Here is a 27,170-nt window from a genome sequence, read left to right on the forward strand (position 1 = left end):
ATCCACCTTGGTATCTCATGCAGGAGTATAAGAGAGGAACCACAGCACAAACTCAGTAGACAGGCAGCAGCATTCATAGAGGCTGTGGACATGATCCCCAATCAAAACTTCCCTTGTGGCCACCATACTGAGTGCAGAGATGACAGACGCCATAAGGGTAAAGGACTCTGATGGAGATCAGTGTTGGTCCAGCAAGTTTGTTCAGAAGGAACAACTTTGGCTGTTTGGCTCTTAACACTAGAAAGGCCATGACGGGTCATTTTGATTACTTAAATGACTTTATTAAAAAAAAAAGAAAAATATTTCTGCTGGTGAAATTTGGAGTTTTAATTTTGCATTAATTTTAAAAAGCATAGATTTATCAAAATTAGATTTGAAGCTTAATATTCACCTGAATAAACAGCAGTTGAAAAGGTCTCCGTGGCATGTGCAATTTTAATTCAGCTCAAATGTGTTACCGGAAGTGTCTGCTGTTTGTGTTAGTGTGTTTTTGTGTTTTGTGTTTCTCAGATTTTCAGTTGAAAAACACGAATATAATTTTGTTTCTTGCAAATAGCAATAGGCCTCTTGTATGTAATGTGCATTTGATGACCAACCAACACTGGACCTTAGCATTTTTCAAACCTCTCTGCTACATAATTGTTAATTAAGCGTAGGGAATAGTAGCCGTGTGTGGTTGTGACAGGGAGTAGGGCTGATGGAAATTATCCGCACCTAGTTTATACTACTTATCTGCTGAGACGAGATCATGGGATAAAGCCAAAAAAGACTGCCAAAAGAGGGACGCAAACTTGGCGATCATAAACAACAGAGATGAACAGGTTGTGTGTGTGTGTGTGTGTGTTCGTGTGTGTGTGTGTGTGTGTGTATGTAGTGGACTAGCCTAGGAACCACACAAATCTAAGAGCTCATTACAGAATTGTTGTGATGGTAGCCAGGCTATAGCAGACTAGTGGACCAAACCGATAGCTCTTTCCCTCTGACAGATTTGGTACTTTAGCGACCGGCTGCCAATCACAGAATGCCCGCACTATGTAGAACCCCGGGCTCGCTGATGATTGGCATGTTGGCGAGAGGGGGGCGGACTTACATGTTGAGGAAGTTCAGCCTCTTTAGATCAGTGCTTTATGTCCTGGGCCAGATGCGGACCGCTGAGTTCTCGTGCCTTAACAGTGTCTGGATGAGTTGATAACAAATAAACAAGATAACTAAACACTGGCATTGAGTGACATATTACAGTACCCTTGTATCAGATGGCAGGTGTTGGCCTTAATCTGTTCTTGTCAAGTATCTCTGGCTCTAGCCTTTTTTGCTGCCAAAATCAAGATGCAGCTAACTGACAATATTAGATAAGAAATGGGTAGTTTCATGATCAGGGCAAGCGCTAGATATTTTCCACATTTCTGTGTAGGCCTACCTCAATGTGATTATTTTGGACAAGCCTGTCTACTCTGCCATGCATTTGCATGCACATCCCCCTATTTCTCTACAAAATATTGTTGATTAAAGAACACATTGAACGTATCCTACACACCACTTAGTAATGACATAGTTTTTAATTTGTTTGCATTACATGCAAGCGCTCGGTGAAACTTCTCCCCATTCTAGTCCAACCCCAGCCTACTACATCCTTGTCAAACATCTTGTGCAATGTAGGACACATTTGTTTGTCATGCAGAAATTTCTGGCCAACATTCAAAAGGAATTCTGGATCGGGCTAACGGACAAGGACAAGGAAGGGGGGTAGAAATGGATAGATGGGACAGCCCTCACTAACGAGTAAGTCTAACCTACTTCAATAATAGTATCCAGTACTCATTTTTATGCAGCTGATGATGTACATAATTCTAATACTACTATTACTACTACTACTACTAATAATAACTAAGATTTATATAGTGCCTTTCAAAATACCTAAGGTTGCTTAACAAAAACAAAAGGAGGTTTAGGGAAGGGGGGTTAGAGGCCAAGGCCTTAGTGAATAGGTGCTTTTAGGAGTTTTTGAACACCGCTATAGAGGAGACACTGTTAACCTACTTAACCCCTTTCAATCCCAACGGTCACAATTGTGACTGTACAAAAAAATCTTGCTCTTGTGCCTTTAAAACTGTTACTGGATGAATTATCAATTCATTTCTCCCAAAAATAGAAACCTGAAAGGGTCTCAGTTAAATATTATTATATTATTAATATTATATATTATCTTGTCTCAAGAATCTGCTCTCACACTATTGTATGTCCAAATTACAGAATGTTTCCTATTATGCATTTAGAACCTTACTTAATTCAGTGGTACAATTAATCAAATTTAGCAATATAGTGGATATCACACCCCTCTGACACTAGATTAGGCCAATAACTGAGGTCAGAGCAGGCTCCTATGCTCCTCAGGTTTATATGTGATGGGATCATGGACAGAGGTCCTGTGTTCCCCAGGTCAAGCATTGTATGTTTCCAGGGTCCTCCAGCTTTATAAAGCACATAATAGGTACCCAAATGAGCATAGGTCCCAGGATACATAGGACACTGGGAATATAGGGCCTTATGAAGATGGCAAGTTACTTAGTTGCATGCTGTGATGAAAATATGTTTAACAGCACTCACCAAAACACACCTCTCCACTTGTGTGTTTGATGCCAGACAGGCTCATGGTAATGCTGTTGTATATGCATTTAGAACCTTACTTAATCCAGTGGTAAAATTAATCAAATTTAGCAATATAGTGGACATCACACCCCTCTGACACTAGATTAGGCCAATAACTGAGGTAAGAGCAGGCTCCTATGCTCCTCAGGTTTATATGTGATGGGATCATGGACAGGTGTCCTGTGTTCCCCAGGTCAAGCATTGTATGTTTCCAGGGTCCTCCAGCTTTATAAAGCACATAATAGGTACCCGAATGAGCATAGGTTCCAGGATACATAGGACACTGGGAACAGAGGGCCTTATGAATATAAGGCCTTTGGAGCATAGGGACCAGGTAACATAGGTTCACTTCATTTAGTGACCTTAACAATACCACTGAGCAAAGGAGACCAATTGCTGGTCCAAAGGAAAGGCAATTAATGGCATTGGAAGTATGGCAGTAGACTTGCAGGACAATCTGTTGTGTAATTAATTAAATAATGAATTATACAATTAAATAATACAATAATAAACAAACAACATCACTTTTTGTAACATTTTGTGGTTGCTGTTGTATTGTAGGGTGGTGTTGTTTACACTAGTCATAATAGTGTGATATAATGCCTTTTCTATGTAAAAATCGGCACACTTATAATATAATAGAGAATTGCAGAGGCAATGTTGAGTATTTTATTGTGATACAAAATTAAAAGTAAAGAACAGACCTGGGACAATGTCCCCTTATCATCTCTGACTGGAATTTATTGAAAATTAGATGATTGCACAATGAAATGTGTGAAAATCCCTAATCGGACTATGTTGTTTCCCAACGGTCACAATCATGATGTCTTGTCTCGGGGGCATGAAGTGATAGTTTCTTCATACCTTTTCATTTAAAATAAGTACAATTTTATTTTAAGTGGACATGGGAAATAGGATGATGTCTGGATTGCTGCCAATTTCTCTTGTTAAACAAATCAGTAAAATGTAAAATGATCTGCTTTGTATTTAATTTCAAATAAAGTTCTATAACTGTCCAATAGGTCTCAGAACGAAGGCTTACTTAGCTCCAGGAAGAGCAAAAAGATTCTCACAGATTTGTTATAATCTTTCAGCAAGCTGAAAGTATAATACAGTTTTATAAATACAACTGTTAATGATAACATGGGACATGGAGAGGTGCAGTAGAGCAGTATTATATCCCCAGGAGATTTGCCAAGATTAGATGATTCAAGCCATATCTAAAATTTTGCTGGAGAGAAATGAGCTTTAATTTGCTCAAGGTAAAACTGATTTGCTTAAAATAAAAGATACGGTACTTATCAAGGCAAACTGATTTGATGTTGAGATTGGTTGAACCACTATAACTAAGCTTCTGTATGAACAATACATTAGTCCTGTCATAATCAAAGATATCAGATCTTCATGGGTTGATTTCAGCCCTTGTGTTCTTGAAACATTAATTCAAGTGTATAGGCCTTTACATTAGGCAATAACATTATCATTATCCTTGATAATAATCTTCTTCTTTTTAATTGTTATTGCTACATTTATCGCCATTCGTTTCCCCATGTTCAGGTAAATGTGCAAGGTACAGCTTAAAAAAATCAATTTTCATTGACACTGACAATGAAACAAATGTTTTATTATTATTATTATTACTGTTGTTGTTATTATAACATGTGTAGGGGTGGCAGACCTTTGTTCCTCTGCAGCTTACCATGCTCTCTGCAGCAGGGGAGAACATCATTTGAAAGCCATCCCCTTTGGAAATGGAGAGTGGATTCTTTTCATTTGCTTAATTACCTAATTAACAGAAAGCTAATTACTTTGTTGTGTGCATGAGTGCATATGGAGAGGGTGTTACATAACTGATAGTAATCCTCAATTAATTTGTTTTAAAGCGGCACTCTATCAAGCCAAGCCAAAATCCACGGAGCATCGGCTTCGGCACATAACAAGATGTCAAAACAAGCAAGACAAAAACACTTTTGTCTTCGACTCCACATGGCTTACTATACCAGTACACAAATATGGATCAGCTCGCTTTTTGTGAAGTGGTGAACTTTGTAGGCCGTTTAATTGTCTTTTAAATGTGTATTTGAATTAGTGTCACTCTGGGGATCCTGAATGAGGAATGCACATTACTGTGAAAACGACAATCAAATTTGTAATGTGAGGTGTTAAGATAAGATTGATATTTTTCATGTTTACATAATGATGTGATATTTCTATTAAGCTTTGTTTTTTTTTTTTTTGTTTGTCCCTTTTGCTCCTAACATAGCCTAAGAAATGCTTTCAGAGAGGCCCGATTCAGTTGAATTTGCCTGAAGTTATTTAGGGATCACACACAGCGTTTTCTCTAGGCCTAGGCTGATCATGCAATTCTGAACTAGGGGGGGAAAAAACGTGATAGAACTACAATGCAGTAAGGGATGGCTAATGAATGTGGCCTTGATGTTTACAAGCAGAAAATTACATTGTTAAGTTTTCAAATGGAAATTTGGAGTTTTTCAAATTTTGAGACAGATGTGACACCTTACAGCGATTGTGAGAAAACGTCCGGCAGGTGTCGCTATGTACTAAAGAAATGGAATTTTCAGCACTCAAAACCACAGGGACACTAAGCTGCAGCCAATGTGAATAAGCTACAACCATCGATACAATTATTTTCTCGTAGACTATAATTAAATGTCCTGTGCTCAACAGACCTTGATCAAGGACAACAACTTGAAATCACATTTAATTTAATAGCTTTTGATACAGATTAGGAGTTCCTGTTCTCGAGATTTTTCATCTATATTTCAATAATTTATAACTAAATGTACCCCCCGAAAAAAACAGGCTACTTAATCAATAAACGTGCACTGTTCTTTAACTGTGTAGGCCTATTTTTGTAAGTGGAGGTTGCCTAGTCTACAACGCGGCTAGGCTATGGCTGCTGTAACCTGTAAAAAAAATCTCAGCCTACTGTTTCAGCGACATGTGATCATATTTAGGGGAGAGAAAAAAACGTTGGGTTGATTTAAACTTCCAAAATGTGTAGCCTATAATAAGGGCTTAAACCATCGACTATAACTAAACCATTGCCATTATTCGTTTGATTAGGTTGTCATAAAAAACAGACTATAGCCTATGAAGAACATTGCATCCTTCACATTTAAGAAGTTGAGCTAATGCACCACTTTTAATGACTTTACACAAACACTGATTGAACCAGGAGGACATTCATTCTTACTGACAACTTGACTTGCTGGCATAAGGATGTGTCCTTCTCCTGAACTTTCACCTTCCGAACTTGCTCCGATTCATTTGACAAAGTGCAGAAAAGGGGGAAAAGAGCCCCGTTTGCCTGAGCTCTAATGATCCTAACCCTGCCACTTCCACGTTTGAAATAATACTTTTTTTGCCGGCCATTTCTGCACGTCGCATTTTTCGAAACTAACTGGTCAGGCATGCGCTAAATCCGTTCCTACTTTTCTTTTAGATGTTCAATGAAGATCTGCAATGAATGTTGTTTACCCCAGCAGGTGGATATGACGTCATGCGGACTTGGAACACAAAAAATAACAAACATCCAAATCCGCGATTCCCTTTTTCTTTCAAGGCGCATTAAAGTGTAATAACATCAGAAGGATCGCCCCTCATATTCCAGACAGAAGGTGGTGTGAAACCGTAGAATCCCTCCGTGAATACAGCGGGGATCTCTTGTTTCGCACCAAGAGTTAGTTCCCCGAGCGGAGTAATATTGTTAGTATTTACTGTCGTTGTTGCATGCTTTCTTGGTATACAAGATCGCACGTATAGTTGATTATTTCAAGACTAGAATTGCGCTCGCTGCGATTATCAGCCACAATCGAATTCCGGTAAGTTGACCATGCTCTCTTGCTTTTTTACTCTTGATGCATCCTTGTTTGTGCACATGCACATGGAGTTTTGTCTTTGTTAACACAATGTTTTCGGTTATTGTTTCTTATGGTGAAACAGAGTAATAAACAACAACAACCCAATTAACTGCGGGCAGGAGGAATTCATGTCAGGTGTCTTCTGCAGTGGTCTGTTCGGTCGCGGTATTTTATTCCAATCGGCCAGTGATTCGGGAAAAACAGACACGCCGCGACTCATTGCTACTTTTCTGAAAGTTAGCTAGCTCGTTAGCTAGCAAGTTGTTGCTCTCGCATCTCTCTTGGGTCCATATCTTGATGAAGTGTTAAAACAGTGTCCAGACGATGTGGATACGGATACTTCCACACAGATAAGCATGCATTTGTTTTAAAACGTGTGTTGCAAGTTTGAAACTGAAGATCTGGGCTGAGTGCAATCTGGGCTAAGTAGAAAAGTTTCATACCCGATTTTTTAGGACCATAACCAGGGATTAGTGGCTGGTCCCACGTGTTGTCCTGCACCACAAACATCGGCAAACACCACATTTCTGACAGCATAATGAGCAGGGATTGCAAAATGTGTACGATTTATGTTTTTTCCCCTTATGCCTATATTCTATTAATGATAGAATATGCTTTTGCTTTGGGAAAGAAAGTAAGACACAGCATTGTTCGTATGCTGTTTTATATGATCTGGAATGTAAGTGTGAAACAAAATACATTTTTGTTTAAACTTTTACCCTACGTGCGAATCTCGTAATTTACCATTAACACAAAAATCATCTTCGGAAACCGCTCTTTAGTAGTGGAGTTTATGTAGCGATTGCAACACGATTCATTCGCAGAGTTCCACATTCTGTGCCTGTTGTTTATGGTTTCCACGCAAATGTTGCTATTTAGACAAGATTACAGTTACAGCTTTCCTGTGAGGCGACCTTCAGACTGTTCTGGGGAACTTTTAGCCATAAATGTTATCGCATTTTTTTCTTGAAACATGCTTTTTCAATCTAATACATTGTCGTTACAGTTTTTGCAAATGATAACAAAGGTTAGACTTAACTTAAAAGTTTGTTTTGATATTGCCAAGCAATGTCTGTTTTAGGCTATGAACTAGGCTACTGCGTACAGATTGCCAGATTTGATCAGAATAAATTAATTTGCAACTTCATTAGGACGAGATTGCGGACACTTAAATTGTTGTATTTTTGTAAGAATGTTTGCAGAGACATTGGAATGGATATTAGAGCGTCAACAAAATATTTTGCAGATTATTATGCTTAGGCCTAGTTAACGTAAACAGAAAAACCGGGAAACCCTAGTGTTGGAGCTACCATATAACATTAGCAGTAGGCCTATCTTCTAATATATTAATATTCCATATCCCACTTAACCAGAGTAAACGGGATAGTTACAACCATATATCTGCATGTGACCTATGTTGTAAAAGTCTTTTCCCTTTCATGTCTCTTCTGAAATCAATTTTCCATCCAATCCACCTCGCAACTATGGTGCAGGTGATAAATAAAGGGTTTAGAGGCATATAGACACATGCACATGGTGGCAAATTTCCTGGGACCTATAGTAGGCTATCTGAACATCACACTTTTTCCATTGTTGCCCTTCACAATTATGCTGAAAATAAAAAAAAGGCTACTGCAGCTTTAACAGTTAGCAGTGGCAGAGCTCACTTTTTCCTCGGTCTTTGGATTAGGCCAGTCATTGTCTGAGGGGGGAAAAACACTTTTTTGTCAGAGAAGTAAAGTAAACAGCCTCTAACAAGCGAACCTTGACAACCCAGATTAAGGAAAACACTGGAGATCAAACAGCAGCGCTGCTGGGCTGTTGTCATGAGCTGCCTGGGAGAGAGAGAGAGGCTGCAGACTATTTGAACAGGCGTCGGGGTTTGTGTGCTCACTTATGCAGAAATGGACCTTCGCAAATGCTGACCCAGGTTTAAAAGAACAGGGTGAACTTTCTTTGAAACTCTCCATGCCTGGTGTTTAACTTTACCTCAGGCCCAGCCCCAGCCCCAGCTTGCTGCTCCTCCTGATTATTCAAGTAATGGCAAGCATAGCAATGCATCAGTGAGTCCTCGCAGCTTTTTGTTGTTGCAAGAATCGTTAGGGCAAGTGATGTATTCAGTCCCTTATCATGCAGGGAAACACTACTTGAAATACATTTAGCCTAGTGTTTTATTACCTTTTTGGCCTGAAGTTGTAATTATTTGGCTATATAAAATAGTGTACAGCTTTGTGTATGAGCTTGTTTTCTTGGCAAAAAAATATTCTGTGTGGCTATTAATAGCTTCACAGTCTTAATGTTCTGGTCATGCAACTTTATGGAATCTGTTTGAACTTTACCTGATGTAGAGTTTTGGACAAATATATTTAACAATGCAATGCCATTTGATTTCTAAAATCAAAACAGATACAACAGAACAAATAACCAATTCAAGTTTCTGAAAATATATTTACAGAACAAAAAAAGATCCAGGGTAAAGTAGAATTTAATTAATGTAAAAAACAAATCCACAAAAGAGGTTATCAGTTATGCATTGCTAGTGTGAGTTTGTGGCATTGTGTTGAGCCAGTGGTCTCTTTGAGAGGTGGAGGCTGTTGTGTCCTTTCTCCAGCGGCATGATCGGGCAGATGTTGTCTCTCAGCGCCGTGTGCCTTCACACTGTGCGCCCCATGACAAACAGACAGGTCATTGGTTAAGGAGTGGTCAGCCGCAGGTGAGATCTGAGCCGTGTCTTCTCCTGTCGCCATGGAGAGGAGAGAGTGTGCTCCTCTGCGTCTATACTACCTTGTGATACTGAGCTATTAATCAGTCCCCATGTACAACACTGATTGCCCACGGCACACTGAGTATATAAACAGAAGGGCATATTTCAATAGACAATGTAGTATTTAAACAGAAGGGCATATTTCAATAGACAATGCTGCTATGTTGCACAAAGTATCTTGGAACATATTTACTAGTTAATAGTTAATATATATATATATTATAGTTGGGTAGGAACACACTAGTCACGTAGTCATATATGAGCAACTTATTCTGAAAGTGAATGCATGCATTATAGTTGGGTAGGAACACGCTAGTCACGTAGTCATATGAGCAACTTATTCTGAAAGTGAATGCATGCAAGCTAATTATTTCATGCTGTAATGTACATGTGTAATTACAGTTGGGGACTAATAGACACATTGAGCTTAATACCAGGAAATAGTCATTAGAAGTCTTTTAAAATCAGAAGATGCATTAGTCCAAGTGTTTTCTGATACTTTGATTGAAAATGCACTAGGTTGTATGGATGCTTATCTTGAACAAAAATGGGAAACTAAATTGAAAACACTGATTCATTTCATGATTCATGATTCCTTCCTTTTCACATTGTATAATTCTGTCCTGTATTCCATTAGCCAGATGTTACAACTTTAAAAATGTATTTAAGTAATTCAAAGTGATTCACTAGTAATTCACTTTCTGTCTTGTTTCTTTCCAGAATTGTGATAGAAATTATGTGTTCCTGCTGTATTAACCTTGTAATAACCTGTTGGTTGTTATTGAGTTAAAACAAAAAGAAAATAAACGTGCACTCTTACATTCTTAATGGAAGCAAATCCAAATGCATCTCATTCTGTGTTTGCAAAATGCAAATAAATTTCAATGTAAATTTGTTTTTATGGATTTAATATTCAAAAGAGTTTATTTACCGTGTGTACAAGCACAGACACAGTGGGGCATAGGATGTTTTGTGCAAAGCTCTTGTAGTCAGCATTTAGAAGAGATCAAAGTGAATAAGGAATAGAGAATAAATAGACCTATTTACAAAAACATTAAAAGCCCATATCTGGACAAGTTAAGAAGTGCCCCTGAGTGAGCATATGAGGGGAAAGTATATGTTTTCGGACTGGGGCAAGTTTGTGTGAAACTGTTTTGAAATACTATTGAATTCTGGAAATGTATGTAATTCATACCTCGTCCTCTGTCCTCATGAGCTTGTCCTTTCTTTACCATTGCTTGTCTGTCCATGACAACTGCCAGTGTTTGGCATAATGATTGTGGATCTTTATATAGAAAAAATCCTGAATCCTCGTCATTTGGTCATTTTTCAGATGTAGCCTGATCATGGGCCAGATTAGTTTCCAGTGTAAAAAAGTTTAAATGGTGCAATTGTCTCTGATCCTCTCCAACCAACTGTTTTACCAACAGCTGACACAGAATCTGAGTGGTTTCCCAAATAACTTTAGTTAGGCATCAGTTGTTGATGCATCGATGGTGGAAGATCAGATTTGACATGCTAGCATACATATGGAATGTGTGGACCGTGTCAAGAACTAGGCATGTGGCAGATTTATATTGTGTCCATAGCATTATCTATGACTTGAATACAATACTGCATGCAAAGCCCCCTTATATGTTGCAATATGATGACTTTTGGACGACACTGGTTGTTGCTGTAGCAACACCACCCAGTTTTAATCTGCCATTGTGTCGTATTGCGCTGAACTCTCCTTAATTATAAAATAATGTGCATTATTTATGAAATGACACTGATTTTGGGATTGTGTTTTTTTTCCCATTGAAAATGAATTTAATCATATCAGGAAGCCCCGTGTGAAAAAGAGTCAACAATAATTCAGCTGTGTTAATTTTGTCTTTACTGGATATAGCCTATGTTATTTTAACAGCACTTGGTCAAGCCAAGCTTGATCCTGCATTCATTCAGGTAGCCTATAGTTGGACAAACACTAGAAATATTAGCCTAGTCTGCTTTACTGACATATTGCTCGATTCGTTGCCAGTTACATCACAGACAACAATCAGTAGCTTGTGTAACCATTTCCATTTGATGAGGAACATGAGCAGTTGTTAGTAGGAGGATGTGGGTAATGGAGATTACTGGGACCATTGATTTGTGATGGGGGTGGATTTGCACAGCTCACAAGTTTCTTTCTGATTTTACCTGCAACTTGAAGGTGAACAGAAAGGCTACTTTACTGTTCATGTAGAGTTACTGTAGGACTGCAGGGCTGTTTGAGTCCATGTTCTAAAGAATACTAAAGACTCTAGACCTGACTCATTTTGTGATTTGAAACATGTCTGCCTTTTTTCATACTGAAATCTGAAAGTAACCAGCAAATGTTCTCTCGGTCTGCAAAATATTTTGCTGTGGACCAGCTAAAAGGGTAGTTTGAAATGGCTTAAAAATCAATCACTTCATTCTTGAGTGAGTCTTTAGTCATTCATTATTTATTATTTATTTATTATTTCTGTCTGTAATGACTAGAATAATTTATAATCAAATTATTGTCAATACCCAAAGTCACATTAAAACAAAACAAACAAAAAACAAAACGATAAATAAAACAAAATAGTCTTAGTTTACCAGTCTTTGTGGCTTCTACCTTCTCAGGTAAATGAGCTCTGTGGTTAGCGAACCCTGACGGGAAGATTCATAACAACACTCAGTGAGGTTTGCTCATTAACATTTTAAGCGTTTCCCACGTATCTGGAAAAAACCCTCAAAACAATGATTTGGAAAGATGCTTATAAGCCTGCCTCCGGCAATTAAGGTAAGGCCATTGTAGATGGCAGCTTCTGTTACATCTCTGGGAGAAAAAGAAAATATAATATGCAATAATATCAAAAGTAATATGCATTGTATATACATTATACAATGTTATATATATTTCTGACTTTAAAGTAAATCATTTATTGAAATAAATCATAAATTGACCATGATATGTCAACAGAGATCAAGGAGACGCATACTGGCTTCTCAGACCTTAACGGTACAGCCAGTATTTCACAGTTTAAAATTGTATTCACCACTCGAAAACTTTGTTCATATTTGATTGATGTTTTGGCCTATTTGCGCCACCTATTGCCAATTTCCCGATCACACAGGTAGGATTTCAACATCCTTCAACATGTTGCCAGATTAGGTAGGTGAACAAAGCAAGCAACAGCTATGGACGCAAGTAAGCCTTCTGGATAAGATTTCACAAATGTTCTTCACAAATTCAAGGATTGCACTGTTCTCTGATAACTGGAAAAAAAGGCAGACTAGGAATTTCTGCGGTGTTTACAGATTGCAGTTGTGTTATTATTAACATATAACAATTGCATAACAGAACAAAACAAAAATTTTAACTGCAATTTTTGAAAATCTCCTTTGGCCACAACAAACCTTTGCAAGATCTTAGTGGGCCCAGTATAGCCCATATTTCCATTGTGTAAATGTCATGAATCATCAAAACCTTATCTCAATGGGATTTCTTCTTCTACAAAACGCTACAAGTGTAAGTTATCATAATGATAAAGCGACTGCCTCTTTAATCTTGCAGTAGTATCTGTCTGTATCTAAGGATGCTATTTGTTGTTTGATGCAAGCTGTGGAAGGATAGCGCAAATAATTCCAAATAATTAACAGCAAACTCCAGATGCTAGTTTTATATAGATTAAACCTAGCCTTTTCTCAACGGAAATCGCAATTAAATGTTCTTTTCGCCCAGTCCTGAAGCCATGCACAGGAAACCGTCCCCTTGAGTGTTCTGACAAGTAGATACATTAAAATGTATACTGGTCAAGTTTGCCATGTTTTGACCATTGTTTTGTATTAAGCCATCTAGGCCAGCTCTTCACATGAGTAGACAAACCCTATTAAACGGTCCGATCTCGCCCCCTCTAACCCAGAAGACATTAATGAAGCCTAACTAGGTGATTCGGTAGATAAGCTGCAGCGCCTCGGTGGATTCTACAGCCTTGGGTTGTTGCCCTGGCAGGATCTCCTCCAGTTCGCCTCCCTGACAAGACGCTGAACATGGCAGGCCCAGCTTCTCCATCACATCGCCACGGCTGGGAGGGAAGTTGCTCCCCTTTGATCTTGCCTCTCTTCTTCTTCCTCCTCTTCCTTCCTCTTCGTCTTCTTTTATATGCGTGTGTGTATATGCGTGTGTGTATGTATGGGGTGTGTGTGGTGGTTCATGGATCGCTATAGCTTGGAGCTGCCACTCAGGATGTGATAAGCCATCAGAATAGATCAGAGCCAGGAGTTCACTGGGCCTACTGTGATTGAGTGGTGCTGGCATGGGGCACTGTTGGGGTGGGGGCATAGCAGGATGAGCTTCAACACTAATTTTGTTGACTGTGTGTGCGTGTGCGTGTGTGTGTGGCTCTCTGTCTTCTGAGACAAACAATAATTTCTCTGTTGCTGAGCTTCTTGTTTTAAGTTCCCTCCCTGGGAACTATGGGATTGCACCCTGTCGGTAGCGATATAATATGTTCACAATTAAAACGTGTTTAATAAGGAAGCTGTTGTGCATATTAATGACCTTATCAGCACTTGTGTACTAATTATTTTGCAAATTGATGCATTTTTCAATTGAATCTCAGCGTGAATTCAAAGGGCCCACAACTGATGAAACTTCTTTTGAAGTTCAGCATACTGCGTGCGTGCGTGCGTGTGCGCGGGTGTGTGCATGTGTGTGTGTGCACACATTTATGTTGTGCCTTCAACATAATAAAAACCACACATTAAAGATCTCCCTCTTCGTTTTGATCCCTGCTGAAACGGACAGCTTTTAATTGACTGGTTGTTGCTTGTTTATTTGATATATTTACCTGTGCGCCTAATGGGAGAGTCTAATGATCACACACTGAATGAAGCCAACCTGACTGTTTAAGACTTAGAAACAGGGAGACATCCTACTGCCAGTAGTGTGACTTGAATAGAAAGAGCAGAAAGGCAGGTTTCTGACTCATTATTAGCCCTTTTCACAACAGAATGAACAGCTAGTCCACAGGTCCATAATCACCTCAAGATAATGACCTACCCATTATTCAAAACACTGATGCTCCACTATGAAAATGGTCAGCTGATAGATGATTGTTCATGAAAACATTGGCAAATGCCTATTGCCTACAGGGTCATTCCAAGTGAAAACAGCCAAAATCTGGGTATCATGTACATGGTACCTCTCAGATTTTGCTGAAAAGCGGTGAAAATATGCCTTATGTTACCAAACGAGGGAATCTGAAGTTTCAGGTCAATATCTCAAACGGTTTGCCCGTGGCGTCCATTTGAATTTCGGGTGCCACGGCCTTAATTGACACATTGGAATTTCACATTTCATCTTTTGCCATTTTTGGAAGCCCATAACGTCTGTTCATTGTAGTCTGTACTACACAATTCTGGAGGCAGAATCAACATTCCTTACTGTTTGGGTGAGAGGTGGGTCACCAAAGTCCTAAAAAATGTTGACGGCATGTGTGATTTTTCACTTTTTGGGTGGCCTTAGCACCACAATTAATGATCATATTTATTCTAAACTGGATTATTTGTTATATGTGGGAACCTTGCTATTGCCAAAATGAATTTGAAGGGTATGGTACCACTGGCGGGGGTCCAAATATGGGGGTCCAAAAACCCTCTCCGGCAGAGGTGACTCTTTTGGAACCCCATATTTGGACCCCCAAATGACCATGTGGGCACTTGATGATCCTAATGGGATTTATACCAGATAAAGATACATCTTTGTTCTTTCTTTTAATGAAATAACATTTTTGACTATGAAGCTCCATAATATGAATTTTATTCTTCATAATGCACCATTTTGGACATTGTTTCCAGAAGAAGAAATTCATTTATGTCAATTAGGCAACAAAATGTGTGAATATGATTATCTAAACTGAGGTTTGTTTCATATACTGTATTGAAATGAAAAAAGAATAGTCTACATTTCAGTCAAGCACAGCAGCCAAATACAACATAAAAATACATTTTTATAGACTTTACAGATTTTATAGAGTTATATCTGATTGTTTTCATGGAGCTGTAGCCTTGTTGAGGTAAGACAATACCGAAATAAAATAAAACAGTGCTTAAGACACTCTTGGCCTTTTCTCATATAGGCCTAGCCTACCCTACAATAATAAAATAGGCCTACAAATCAATGAACTCTCTGGGCTTATTTTGTTCCAACAGTAGACCTAATGCAGAAACCTAAAATGCCACAAAATCATTGGCTAATAATGTATGCATCGTTTTAGCAGCAAGGGCCAAATTATTATTTAACATTAAGGAAATCCCTTCATCAAAGGTAAGGCTACTCTACAGACTATCGTTGCTGTTTAGGAATGCTATTAAGTGCTTAATTTAGCGCTGGATTTTGAAAAACAAAAGCCGACCGAGTGCAAGTTGTCACATGGTTAAGTTGCAATAGATGTATGGGTAATGAGGTCATTTGACAACTTTGGGCAATGAATGTAACCAAAAGCGAACTGCATTACCCACAATTCCGTTGCCCACGTATAGTTTCAAAACCGGAAGTGGGATGAAGCGGCTGCTTGGAGCGTAAATGAGTCTGAGCTAGCAGAAAAGGTTGTGCACCGATTCATAACAAGTAAATCGATATAACGACCGGTTCATTTCAGTTTTTTCCGATACGGGGCTTCACGTATCGATGTAGCCGTATCTTACACGTTAAAAATGGATACCGATACGTATCGGTTAATCTTTACACCCCTAAACAGTTAGCATTTAGACTACATCCACTTTATTGCATTTTTATCGCAAACCGTTCACACGAGTCTTTTCAGCTCCATTTCAGAAACCAGCTTTGTCCACCCAACATGCCTGGAAATCTAGATGGGATCCAAAATTGGCCCAAATCTTCCCTGCTCCATATGCTCAATCCCACCATCATGTTTCATAAAAAATACTGTGTGTGCAAACATAATCTCTTTGGCGGAGATAGTCTAATCATTTTTATGCAGGTGAACTCCTCTCCACATCAACTGAAATTGATAGCATACTTTAGTTTATGCACTCATTTGTTAATGCCTTGTATATGGAATATGACACATTTATGTACTTGTAGCATGTACAACCACATATAGCTTGTAATATGTTATGAACGTTCGTCACAGAGTTTAAAGGAACTCAAAAGAATGACGTGATCTATTTTTCAAGTCAAACAGCGGTTCTGAAAGCTTTTTGTCACTGATGGTAAACATCTGTAAATGTGAAAATATTCTTGAAGTTTAATGTCCAGGCCGAAATGAAATGGCACACTGTGCATATCTGTATATTCATGACAGTCATGTCACAAGGTAGTCTGGTGCAACCTTTGTCTGTCTGTCTTATGAAGTGGTCATGAGGCCCAAGCTGGCAATGTGCATCAAGTGAGAACAGAATAGGGTTCATAGTGATGGTTTCCACAGTTGCAAGTTGGCTCTCTCAATGACTAAATGTTTGCGTTGTTGGAACACACACTTGATGTTTGTGTTGTTGGAACACACTTGTTGTTTCGACAGCACACACTTGTGGATGGATATCAGATAGGGATTGTATGTGAATCATACATGTTGCTTCTTCTCTCTACCTTAGTCATTTGTGAAGGAGAGCAGAGGCAGCTAAGATAAGCTGACCTGTGCAACGCAACTCATAAAGCAGAAAATGGGGACCGAGTGTTTTGGGGTTTTGTTGTGCAGCTGAGCTGTGCTGACGTCCTGCATGAAGCAGAAAATTGGGGCTTGTTGTTTAAGGCGACTGGGGATCACATCACAGGGCACACAGCACACAGCTCCGTCTCCGTCAAGTGGCCCAGCTGTGCGGGCCGCACCTGGTGAATGTTTCAGGTGGCTTTTGATGTGGAGGCACGCCTGCTCTCCCTACCCCATATCTCGGCTCTCGCACAATTAGCGAGCCTCACCACTCCCCAGTGGTGACTAAGATGAAAAAGGGCCTGTGTTGGTCCAATTGCCATGCGGTCTCTCTCTTTCTCTTTCTCTTTCTCTCTCTCTGGTCAGGATTGCATGGTGTTAAATTGTGAGGAGTGCTTCGTGTGAATGGACGGAGATGGACATCAAGTGACTCTCAATGGTGGGCGTAAAATATGGCAAACATGTTGGCTACTGCGTTATCAGTCCTTTGACAGCTTCGCTGTTTTTTTGGTCTCCTTTATTTGTCACGTATACCATGCAATTTGGCTGACAGCGGGAACTGGCAGCAGAAATAACCAAATTATTTAGTCATGGGTTTTTAACGGGCACAACGGCAAATGGATGTTAAGTAAATGATGCAATTTATTCCTTTCCTCCTCATTGCCAGGGTGCCTGCCACGGGACTAGTGCCAGCTTTAAATAAGTGGTACCCAGATGGTATTCACATGACGCCCACTTGGTTACAAAACCGTCCCCGGGAATAACTCTGCTACCACAACAAGCAATAGGTCAATTGAGCAGCGGAGCCTGTTGCTCAGTGTGTTTTGCATATGCAAATGGTGGCAATGTTGTGTCATTCCGGTAGGTTCCGGGGGAAGAGTGTTTCTCATGGGGGTCCCTAAATGAATTGGAAGACAGCCCAGCTAATGAGCAAAGACACGGGAGAAGTAAAAAAAGCAAGTGGAGACTTCCACCGCCGCAGCACGCTGCTTCCTCCGCTCCTGAACGCGCGGCGCTTCCTGGATGCCTCTGTGTGCGTGTGTGTGCGTGTGTGTGCGTGTGTGTGCGTGTGTGTGTGTGTGTGTGTACATGGGGAGAAGGAAGCTCTCAGCTCTCTGCTTGTCTCACCTCGTCTGGTGTGCTGTTTAGGGTTTTGTTTTAGTGGTTGGGTAGGTGAGCGGGGCTCTGGAGCAAGTGGTTCTTCTGTGTTAGTGTAGCTCCCCTTTAAAGGAGAGAGAACCTATTTTTAGAGTTGTCCTCTGTTGTGTTTTCTTTTCAGTGTGTGTGTGTGTGTGTGTGTGTGTGTGTGTGTGTGTGAGGAAGACTGCACTGAAGTGGTCTCCTATAGCCTACTTGTTGTTTTTTCTTTGGCCTTTCTTCTTTCGCACTCCTTCTCTCCTGGCTTCTCTTTTACCATCTGCCATACTTTTACACCCATCTTCATTTGGTGCAGCTGTGCCCCCCCCTTCTCTCTCTCTCTGTCTCTCTCTCTTTTCCTCTCCTCTCCCTTTCTTTCTTTCTCTCTCTCCCCCTCTCTCTCTAGCCGTCTCGATTTCTGCCGGTGAAGTGAACTGTGGCGGCTGCTGCCTCTAACAGTCCACAGCTGCTACTGGGGCAGGCAGCGGAGGAAGGCCAATGTGGGAATGATTTTCTACCGCAGAACGCATAAGTAAACAATGCACAACACAATGCATGAACCCAACACACGGCTCATGCTAATGGACAAAAAAATGTGCTCGAAAATTGATAAGCAACACACACCCACATGGACCAGAAACCTCTGAGATCACCTATTATTTTTCCTTTCCTGGGAATCATATCTTTTTAAGCACTTTGGCCGTTAGAAACTGCTTAAAAAGTGAGACTATCTCTGTAGAAGTAATGCTAAATGCATTTTAATGTAACCTTTGTTGAATCAGATTTCCTAATGAGTAGTTCTCACTTAGGCCTGACTCGCGGCACACGAGATGAGATCACTTCAGTAGTGTATCCAATGGTGTCAGTGGGTAAAAGGTCATTAGTGTTCAACTTCTCTGAGAATGAAACAATAGCACCAACCTAATTGTACCTAATCAGAAAGAACATGAGAACACAAATCTGGAGCCGTCCTCGGAGTCCTTGTGCGCCCTTGTGCCAGACAGAATCACTGACCCGTTTCACATGCAGGCTTGTGCTGACTCACTTTGAAATCTCACATTCTGAGTTGGTTATGATTCCCTTGCTGCGACATCTGCAAGCGGATTGTTTTCGCAAAGCATGGGTCATGGTTGCAATGTGGTATGCATCACATACCACATTTCAACCATTTAAAAAAAAAATGCTTAATGCTTAGACACATGAACTATTTCATAGTTAGTGACATGCTTTTTAGCTTTTGCTAAGCTAATATTAGGCTGCAGAGAGTTTTCTAGTCAGCTCTGTTTAGACTCTGATTGTGTAGTATTTTAGTCTTTCCACTGCTGCCTTAGACTTGGTTACTAAGAGAATACAAGCGGCGTGCCACAGTGCAGATGGGTTCCAACTTTAAAGTCATCTCCTTTTGTTGTTTGTCTTTCCCATCTCACCTTGCGGCTGCTCTTGTGTGCCTGATCGGTTGCTCAGGAAAATGTTAATGCCTAGTCACATCCAAGCCTAGAGAATAGCTCTCCATCACACTCTCACATTCTTTTAAAAGGGAAAAAGGAAGATGAGTTTTGGCCATAAAGGCAGTATCACAAGGGCTTTTTATCCTAAATGACTCTGGGGATTGTTATCTGTGGGATGTGTGTCCTGCCTCCATCGTGTTCAATCAAGTGTCCACTTAACTGTGACCGGGAGTAATTGTTCCCAAGTGGGCCACACACTGACCCGTTAATGTCTCTGTTGACCCTGTAACCTTGTCAGCACGTCTTGGGGAGGGGTTTAAATCATGGGGTGTATTTTTTTTTTCCTTCTCTCTCCTCTCTTCTTCCTCGCCTGTCTTCCCTTTGCCTTGCACTGCCGGGTCAAGCGGCCATCCGCGCTGGAAGACCACTCTCTTATAATTGTGCCGACCCGCTCGGGTCAGCCGGAGTGTCCCGTCGGCCTGACACTGCCTCAGATGAGGTGCGGGGAGTGGTGCGACTAAAAACGGGTCAAGGCCGTTGATCCGGCGCCGTGGCCGTTTCCACTCGGAGGAAGAGCCAAGGCCCTGGCACAAAGCGAGCCCAACCCGCGCAGTTTGAGAAAGAGCGACCAGTTAATTTGCACCGTCGTCGAGTTTCCTTGTGATATCATCTCTGTCGCTGCCATGAAGCACGCGCGCGCGTGTGTGTGTGTGTGTGTGTGTGTGTGTGTGTGTGTGTGTGTGTGTGTGTGTGTGTGTGTGTGTGTGTGTGTGTGTGTGTGTGTGTGTGTGTGTGTGAGTACAAGTGAGTGAGAAAGAGAGCTGAAAAGGGGCCTGTTGATTAGGAACGAAACTGATCTTTTTTTCTGTCTTTTTATTATTCACTGTACTCGAGTCGCTGTTTGCAGGGGAAAACCCCCACCCTGTTGACATTTTTGTTTTGAGCTCAATGCTGCAAAAAAAGAAGAAAAAAAAAGAAATGAGTGTTTGACTTGGTGCTACTTCCAACACAAGAGCATTATGAAATATTTTTTATTTTTTGCTCCAGAGGGGCTGGAAACTTGACACACAAACAAGTGGCAATTAACAAACGGCTTTAAAGTGGCTGGTAACTGGTTTCTTTTGAAACTGACAAGGATTGCAATTTGTGTGAAAAGCCGGGATTAAAACCACATGTTCGCAGACGTTGAAGGGTGTGGAGTTGAGCAGCTGGTATGCAAAAAGGGCCCGCAGCCCCCCGAACCTTAACCAAGGGCCAAGCTGCCCTATCAAAGCCACTACGGCCCAGTGGACGTATAAGCACAGAGGCGGCTGTTAAAAACGTCCAAAAGGGCCTCTCTGTTGACAAATGTACCTACGACCCCCATTGGCTGTCGGTATTCCAGTCTCTCCCCCCCCCCCGAACCCTGAGTGTGGAGCGGCTGTCTGTGCGGAGCGTCTGTCTGTGTGGAGCAGCGCTTGGAGTCGGCGTCGTGGCTGTGAATGTGAAGGGACAGAGCACTCCGTGGGGATCAACATATTTTTTGGAGTAATGACAGGCACGTAGCCGGCTAATCAGTGGGGTCTTATCTCGGGGGATTGGGGGGGGGGGGCGAAGTGAAGAATGCGGACGGGTTTGTGGAAGCGGCCTCCTGAGGGGGGTAGGGTTAGTCGCCCTCGCCTGAATTCCACACACGCATGAATCATGACTAGCCTGGTTGTCGGCACTACAGTTTGTTGTGTCTGGTTTTAGGCCTTTGGTGCTGCTGAGGCACAGTTGCAGTTATATTTGGTCACTGGTAGACGTACTGGTACACACATGTGCACACTCTCTCACACACACACACACACACACACACACATGCTGACACACATGCTGACCCCGCTGGCGAGTGGCGGTTTGACACTCAGCAACTTGCGACTGCACTCTTCGCACTCATTACACCCCAGTCTGCAGACCGATGTCAGAGCTTGGGAAACGTTCACTAATTCACAGCCACATCTTAAGGCTTTGCACTCCCAATGTCCCGTAATGGTTGCCATGTGTTCCACGTAGGCCAAAAGGCTGTTGACTGTTTTGCTTCAGAGCAAAATCTGTTGTTGTATGAGTTGATTATCCATGCAAATAGTTTTCGAAATGTTCCAATGAAAACATTTAATTGTATGATCTTTATTCATTGTAGCCGATCCCCTGTCATGGAAATGAGTGTGTCTCAAGCACGTTTTTTGTATGTGTAACTTTGTATGTGTCTCTGCACAGTCTCAGATATGCTTTTGCTGACATGTAGACAGATTTGTCATGGTGACATGAATAGTCTAAAATTTGGCCGCAGCTTGGGCCATTTTACAGTCAGATTTGGAGCACAGCAATGTTTCTGAGTCACTTTCTGAGTGAGTTTATTTCTGGACGAGGTCCAGGAGCTTGACCTTTCTCTCTTTTTTTGGCTGACACTTTTCCGCCATCATTACTACTGATTGGTAACAGATTCTGAGAGCCGATAGTAAATATCACAATCTCAGTTTTGTTTTACAAAATGGGTACTACACCATGGTATTAACCACTGGAACGAATGTGTTACCCATCCAGACTGTGGTGATAGTGGTTAAAATCACGTTTGTGTGTGTTGTGTGTGTTTTTATTGTTTTTCTTCCTCTCAGGTTACTATTCCTGTTTACGTGGGTTGTGTACGGTTCTATAGGTGTTTTCCCCACCTGTTGGTATGATGTGGATTCCTGTATGTATTCCTCTGATGGCTATCTTTGGGTTCTTTCTGTAGTGACGCCAAAGCTGCCTCCACCCGTTCACCTCCTCATGGTCCAGCCCTCCGTGGCGCTCAGCTGAATTCTCACTGGCAGAATGGAGTGTCAGTCTCCTCAGAGCGAGTGATAGAAGGTAGGTACTTAAAAGTGTCTGAACAAACTATAATAAATAACATTTTGAAAAGGTGAATTGTGTAAATTTAGCAATGTGTGATACGGTGTGTAAATAATTGTAAAAATAATTTTGAATGAATGATGAAATATATATTATTTGATATATTTCTATATATGGAAATGGAATTTATCGTGGAAATACAAAAATGAATATTGACTTGCCTTGATAAACACTTACATAAAAAAAAGTCTCCTACTATTGTTATTGACCGCTAGATTCAATAGTTTTTATTCTATTCTCTCTATTATGAAGGTGTAATATTTTTAAAACCAAATGAACCACAATAGCTCTCCAACACGTGTTCATGATGGTTAACAGCGCGTTTGCCAGTGCGTTTATTAAACGCCGTCCGTAAATAGTTATGTGGGTTTCACGCGAAGGGTGCGAAGCTGTTGTAGATCACTTTGACCTCATTGTCTGTTTCAGAACATATCACTAGCTCCGGTCTCTCTCAGTTAACAGCACATGCGGCTGTTTTGCATGTCATTTCTACATCATTGTCATTCAGCAACCTGCCACCGTCCATGCCACAGTCCCCCCTCCACCCTTCCTTGTGTGCTGTCAGCCAAGCGCGTCGCGATTGGGCGAGCGCTTTTCTGCACCCGAGCTTGGCACTGTGCCAGCCACGCTGGCAGCCCCATGCCATGGCCCTGATCAGAAGCGAACGTGACATTTGTGCAGAGGTAATGGAATCTGTGTGCAATTAAATCTCCGACTGCGAAGAGGAGTTTATCGCGCACCACCCCACACTATGTCCCCCTCCACCCCCTCCCCACCCGACCCCGACGAATCAGCAGGAGGGGCGGCCGTGATGATGAAACCGTCCCAGCAGGCACCTCTCATGCTCGCCCCACTCGCTGTCCCAATCTCAGTGTCAGGTTTTTTTTTTTTTTTTGTTAAGTTCCCCCGCGTTAAAAAAGCCTTGCGCTTGCCGGCAATTAATTACTACTAACGTCAATTAAAATCTCTCTCCCCGCTCCCTCCTAAATATTGAAGCAGAATTAAATTTCAATTATAAAAATTACATTAGGACAAGACAACATTAGCATTGGTTTAATGAATTCTGCTGAAGGTGACAGTTGTTATTTTGTGGCAGTGCATTGTGGGGGCTCTTCAGCCTGTTTTGATATAAATGGAGAGAGAGAGAGAGAGCGAGAGAGAGAGAGAGAGAGAGAGACATAGACACATAGTGGAGTGGGTTGCTGAACAGGGGGCATGTTGCTCTCTGTGCCACTGCACTTAACGGCCCATTTGTGGGCTCTGTGGGCAATGGCTTGAGTCATTGATCTGTGCCATAAAAAGCGGCATTAGTGTGTGTTTTCTCCCCCCGCTCTGCGCTGCGCCGTCTCAACTGCTGATTGTGCATTTGCCCGCTGGTTATGCCACTAGCTTCCTTTGTGCCCCGGGTAAGATATTTAATGTCTGTGCATCTTCATAATCATTTTTCATACACAGAAGAGTTAGGGGACAGTGGGGAGGTTTGAGATGGGGTGGTGGTGGTGGTGGGGGTGGGTGATGGAGAGGGTGGTGTGTGTGTGTGTGTCTGTGTGGGGGGGGGGGCACTCAGAAGATCTCCTAATCCCTTGAAGTTCACTGCAGAAATGAAGGAGAGGACCAGCAGATTCTGTGTGTGTGTGTGTGTGTGTGTGTGTGTGTGTGTGTGTGTGTGTGTGTCTTTGGGCTATTTCCTCTTATGTCCCTCCCCTCCTCTCCTCGCTCCTCCTCTGTCGCGTCTCTATGTGCATGGGTGGGGACGGAGAGGCAGGATTTCCAGGTCAAGCGTCCACCCAGCCTCCTCCTCCCCTGGAGCAGGCCCACATGCTTCTGGGCCACGAGGCCACGGGTTCAGGGCGGGCCCCTCCCACCCTCCACAGTTCCCCAGCGGGCAAGTCGTCCCTCTCACATCGTCTGTCTGGGCCGGGGAACGGGACGTATATCAGAGGCCACAAAGTCGGGAAAGAAAACACAGACGTGTCTTTGTGCGGAGACAGGCTGGCCGTTTTTTTATTCCCCTGTGCTTCTGCTTGTGGTGTTGTTCTCATAGTTTCTTTTTGAGGACCTGCATGAGAATATTAAGTCATTCAGTAATGCTAAGTAATGCTGTGGAATATTCTGTCATTACTGTGAGTGGAGTAGAAACCACAGTCTAGACGTCTCGGCTCTGAATGCACTAGTCATACTAATCTACAATGGTTAGGTATTGAAGATGCCTACACAACCTCCACCAGTGTCCTCGCTTTTTACACTGCGAAAGTGTGATGGCTGAAGCACTAGAGTGCCTGTCCAATTTTGACAGGAGTCTTCCGAGTGAGGTCGCCATCAGTTTAATCACTCTTCTCAGGTGTGTGTGTGTGTTTAGTGTGTTTGTGCATGTGTGTCTGTATGTGCGCCCAGTTTGTGTATGTGTGTGTGTTTGTCACCCCTTTCCCCAATTAAATGCCCTCTGCCATCATTATGCAGCATTGTTGACAGAGGCGAGCGGGAGATGTATTTCGCTAAAGGGAGAGGTCACCGCGGCCGTGCTCCCGCCGAGCGCGGGGTTAATTTGAAGCAACAATAAAAGCAAAAGCTCCTCCATTTCCTTCCCCGCTGCTTGGAGAGGGCAAAACTCACCCAACCCGCTCACTCACCCTCCGCCTGCGACCCTGCCCGCTAATGAAGGACCGCCAGACCTTCCCTCATCCACAAACATCCTCCCCTTAACAAGTTGAACTTCGCCTCGGTCCCTTTCAATTATCATGTCCCTGGGATGCATATGTTTGCGTTTGTGGTGGTGTGAACGACGACGAGGGGCTCGTGCCCGAGGAAGGAGCAGAATGCATGTGGGCATGGCAAATTAGATGCTGACTGATAGACAAAGCAAATTGCTGTAATTGTTCAATTATCTGCCATTAGTCAGCTGTGCAGAAAAGTGCAGCAGTGTGCTTGAGGAACAGGGTGGCGTGTGTGTGTGTGTGTGTGTGTGTGTGTGTGTTTCAGATTATTTGTGCTGCTTATTTATGCCTTTGAACTGGAGGCGCCGTAACATTTAACAACAGCCAAGGGTCCTTAAGACTGTAATCCCCCCCCATCCCCTTTAGCCCACTGTTCACATATCCTCTCTTCTCACTCATGGTCCCTCTGCCTCTCTCTCTCTCTCACACACACACACACACACACACACACATACACACACTGTGCAGTGCTGAAGGCGTGGGCAGTGAGCGATTGGCCTTTAAATAGTCTCCGCTCCACGCAGGCTCGCCTCCTCCTGAGGCGCTGGCCAGGCGACGGACGCTGCAGCCTCTTGCTGCTGCAGCCCTGCAGCTCCGCAGCCGCTATGCGTTTGGGTGAGTGCACAGCGTCGGGGCCTCTTCAGCAGATGCTCAGCGTACGGACCCCTCTGTTCACCACCCACCACCACTGCTACCGCTAACTCCGATAATGCCTCAGCTCTCCCTCCACCTGTTGCTGCTGCTGCTGCAGCTGCAGCACACAAGCTCATCAGATCATTCAATGAACCTAATGAGCTCCACCTTTTCTGTTTCACAGAACAAAATAACTCCCCAGTGGGTTCTTACGATGAATGAACTCCCACAAAGTCCTTCACTTGACACCTTTTAGAGCCCTCACTTCAGTTGACATTTTATGTGGACAAGGCTAATTTCTGATATTGCTGGAATCTTTGGAGTTGTGGTGTCGTGACTTCGGCTGGTGTTTGTTGCTCGACGCTGTGGAGCGTTTTCTTTTAGACGGGGTGACCGATCTACAGTTGGAGATCCACCCCGCAGGATTTTCTGTTCTCGATTGTGTCTCCACTCTGCTGGATGAATCAAGTTCAGATCCGACAGTTCCGTGGTGGGGGAGAGCACGAGAACAATCAAATGCCATTTCTTTAAATGATTTTACTTTTTCTTTCTTCAACAATAACCGTCAAACGAAACAAAACGTTTTTTAGTTTTGTCTGCAACTATCCTCTGCTTCACCTCTCACCCTTTCTCTCATTCTAGCTCATTGTCATGTTTCTCTCTCTCTCTCACACACACACACACACACACACACACACACACACACACACACACACACACACACACACACACACACACACACACACACACACAGAGACACACGTCAGTAGTCAGCCCCCACACAGACACATATGTCAGTAGTCATTCCACAATAATTCTTGCCTGATCAGACCAAATCATTATATTGTTCTCTTTTCCCCAAGCCTGGTGGGCAGCAGTTTGTCCAGGCAGAACACTGATAGGGTCGAAGTCAGCAGCTGTGGCTAATTATCAGAGCCACTCATTGAAGTGTAATGAACAATAGAGGGAGTGCTTCAGGAGCTGCACGCCTGAGCTACAGCGCCCAGAGGCAGGCCAGGCAGGAAGGGGACAGTGGCGGGCACTGGGCGTCCGGGCTGGATTTTATGGCTCTCCGTAGGATAAGCATGTAATCATGCTGTATAATTTATCACTCATCGTTTTTTGGGGACATCTTTTGACTCCGTTCTTGTCCAGGGGAGCCAGCGTTTGTGCATCTACGGCTCCATATAAATCCCTGGTGTTGTTACAAAGCAGGTAGAGCTTGTTAAGATCACCTCCTTATTCAACTGTGTGTTCAGCTTAAGATAAGATGACCTTAAAGAGACCGTTTGGCCCTTGGTAGAGATAAAATGACAGATCAGTTAAGAGATGGAAAAAGAAAATCATTCGAAATGTAGTTGAAT

The 27,170-nt window shown here is 42.3% G+C and overlaps 1 protein-coding gene across 1 annotated transcript in view; it reads left to right on the forward strand.

The window, feature by feature from the left end:
* Positions 1-6,101: 6,101 nt before the first annotated feature.
* foxp1b (forkhead box P1b) overlaps positions 6,102-27,170 on the forward strand; it is a 172,696-nt gene continuing 151,627 nt past the window's right edge. The window contains 2 exon segments of the mRNA XM_048253985.1: positions 6,102-6,491; positions 22,302-22,417. The gene's annotated coding sequence lies outside the window, so the exon portion shown is untranslated.

This window comes from Alosa alosa, chromosome 10 (assembly GCF_017589495.1).
Source record: "Alosa alosa isolate M-15738 ecotype Scorff River chromosome 10, AALO_Geno_1.1, whole genome shotgun sequence".
NCBI classification, from domain to species: domain Eukaryota; kingdom Metazoa; phylum Chordata; class Actinopteri; order Clupeiformes; family Clupeidae; genus Alosa; species Alosa alosa.